This window comes from Dendroctonus ponderosae, unplaced genomic scaffold, assembly GCF_020466585.1.
Source record: "Dendroctonus ponderosae isolate FM_Combo_2020 unplaced genomic scaffold, Dpon_F_20191213v2 Dpon_F_20191213_2, whole genome shotgun sequence".
Lineage (NCBI taxonomy): Eukaryota > Metazoa > Arthropoda > Insecta > Coleoptera > Curculionidae > Dendroctonus > Dendroctonus ponderosae.
The window spans coordinates 13766102-13768977 of NW_026018165.1; the positions used below are offsets into that span (position 1 = coordinate 13766102).

A 2876-nucleotide genomic window follows, 5' to 3' on the forward strand; every position below is an offset into this window, starting at 1 on the left:
AACGATGACAAAACGAATTCTGTGGCTCGAATGGTTCTTGAGAAACTTCGAAAAAAGCAGCGTCATGTTCAAGTGGATTTTGCAACTCAAAAAAACCACGTGAAACCACCACCAAAACATGAAATTTTGCAATAATCTTACGCCACCCTTGCACAAAACGACGATAATTTTTATAGACAACAGAAGACTATATTTTTTCTACTTAACCTCCCCCTGAATTTAAAGCTGGATCCACCCCTGGTTTAACATTCGTTCACTTGATTCGCTTTCTTTTCACTTTTTGGGTAAGAAGTATGACGAATATCTTCACATTTTCACTGCTGATTAAGTAATTGTCTGTTTCTTGCTCGACCACAGCATCAGATTCGATGTCTGATCATCCAGGATTTCTTTGATTTTTTACCAGAAAGCAACGCTAATGCTAAAATTTAATTTACATTTACCCGCAGCTCCTCAATGTGCCTATTTAGAGTGTTTGAGGATACATTAAGAAATATTTCGGCGAACGGATTGGAAATCGTGACCGCACAAAGAACAAAAATGCTTCAAAATATTCGGCTATTTCTGATCTGAAGCATCTAGGGGGTTTTCAATCAATGGAGTCGAAATTCTCATTTTTTTACGATAAAAATCGTTGACCATTGGAGCTATTTCAGTCATCGAAAAAATAGTAAAAATTGCAATTTTTGCTATCCGAATTATGGGTTTTGTTTAAAGTTTTCGTTCGGGAGCGCGATTTCTTATGTCAAAAAACCTTTTGATTACTTTTTTAAGGGGCGGAACCTAACAAGACACAATAAAATAACTGAGATTTATTGCTTTGTAGTAAAACTTAGTTTTTTAATCAATTAATTCCAGTGCAGGATCCACATTTAAATGTTAAAATTGATAAAAATTGCTTTAAAACTTAACCAGTACCCATCTTATCTATTAAAGAACACAATTTAAAAAAACGCACAACTTACTTTAACAACAAAACAAACTCACTTCTTTGGGTATAAGTTAAAAAGCCGCTGAACAAATAACAAATAAGAACGAAACAAAAATAAATGAATAGAAAACAATTTTTTCCAAATTTTACTGCGGTTTAGTTTCCTTCGCTTTCGAGCCCCAAGACCTAAAAACCCTTCTGAGGAAACCCTACCTATAGAGTGGCGGATAGTTTACAATTCAATTCTACAGGGAAAAAACCCAGCTGAAAGATGTGATAAATTTACATTTAATATTTTATTTGAGGGTTGTTCAGCCGTTTCCTTAACGACAATAACGATCGCGCATCTGCGTCGTCGCAACCCCAGCACAAGTTTCATTTTACCCCTCGTTGCATGTGAGTTTTGTGGGTCGCATCCGAAAAGATAAACGGATCTTAATACTGGCAGTGTTTTTGGATAACAAAAATTTGCTACTTAGCAGGCGTTTAAATGCATGTTTTTTATTAGTTTGGAAGCCATTTTTAGGGAGACTGGTAAGTATTGATCGCGGCTCATTCTATTTTGTATACTTATTATATGGATTGCTGTGCTGTTGAGTGAAATACTTTAAAATCTTCAACATATACATATGAAAATGTTTGTGAAAACTGCTGCTGGTTTGTGCGTTCTGCACATTGTTAGGCAACAAGTGAAATTCGCGTAGTTTGCACAAAAATATTTGTATTTGTCCTTGCTTCAATTCCAGTTTTTTAGCCTTTTGTCCGCATTAGATAATACAACGGCTCATAGGAGGTCGGTTCATTCTTTGTCTTCTACAATGTGTAGTTTTCATAAAGACTAGATGGGGAAGATATGAATGAATTCAAAACGTCTAAGCAATGAAAATTTATTTATCATTTGGTATAAGTCGTGAGTCTGCGAATCGGCACTTTTTCTTGTTAAGTCGAAAGCGATTGAAGAATTTTCTTAAATCCTACGTTGAAGTTCACAGGGAGGCTCAGAATAAAGTTCTGATGGTCAGAATCAATGTTTTGTCACACGACCTTTTTGTATTAAATTTATGGTATTTTTTCATAAAACATTTCATTTAGAGGTAGCTACTTTTGAATATGCCGTCGAAACTTTTAGAGCTGGTTTTTCATCGAGATGAAATTTGGTCAAGGAATGCATGGGTTGGAGTCTCGGAACGAAATGGTTCGATTTTTTCGAAGGAATCTTAAACAAATCTACTCTGAATAATCGCCTGATTATTCAGAATCAACATGGCGCAGCTCGATCGCACTTTAATAATAATCAAGTTAAATTTTGGCGTTAATTGGCCAGCCAGATCACCTGACTTTACGTGTGACCTTTTCATTGGTGGTTTGTTCATCGGCACCAAGTTTCTCCAACTAATCCCGATGTAATAAAGCAGACATTAAAACGCGCTTTCTTGGAATGATGCTCACAAATAATAATTATTAATTAGGAAGAATGGGACCACGATCGAAAACTTGTGAAAAGTATTTGATGATATTTTTTACAAACTTCTTTTTGGGTATTTCGCCTCAAAAATTTTTGTCTTTAAAAAAGGCAGAATTTCCTCACGTCTTTTATTACAGATTGATAAGTAGTGCTCCTATTTCGCAATAAGAACGAATTATTTATCAAAAAGTAATCAAGAACTATCACATAGAGGGTATCCTGCGACACACTTAGGCTCAAGCTGTAAGAGAAAATTCCAATTAGTAGAGAAATTAATTTGAAAAATTACCTTGACGTTTCGATAGCTATTTTCTGCTATCGTTATCAAAAGAACCTAAATGAACCTAAAAAAGAGTATGTTAATAAATTGTATAACAATAGTAGTATAATATAATATATCAAAATTCGCTCTGATAATTCGTTTGTGCAAATTGTCAGTTATGTGACTTTGACTTAATCTCACTGTTTAAATTAATAAAG

General features: G+C 34.5%; 1 protein-coding gene across 2 annotated transcripts in view; it reads left to right on the forward strand.

The window, feature by feature from the left end:
• LOC109544418 (protein split ends) overlaps window positions 1-2876 on the forward strand; it is a gene marked incomplete in the record, with an annotated part of 94999 nt that overhangs the window by 86065 nt on the left and 6058 nt on the right.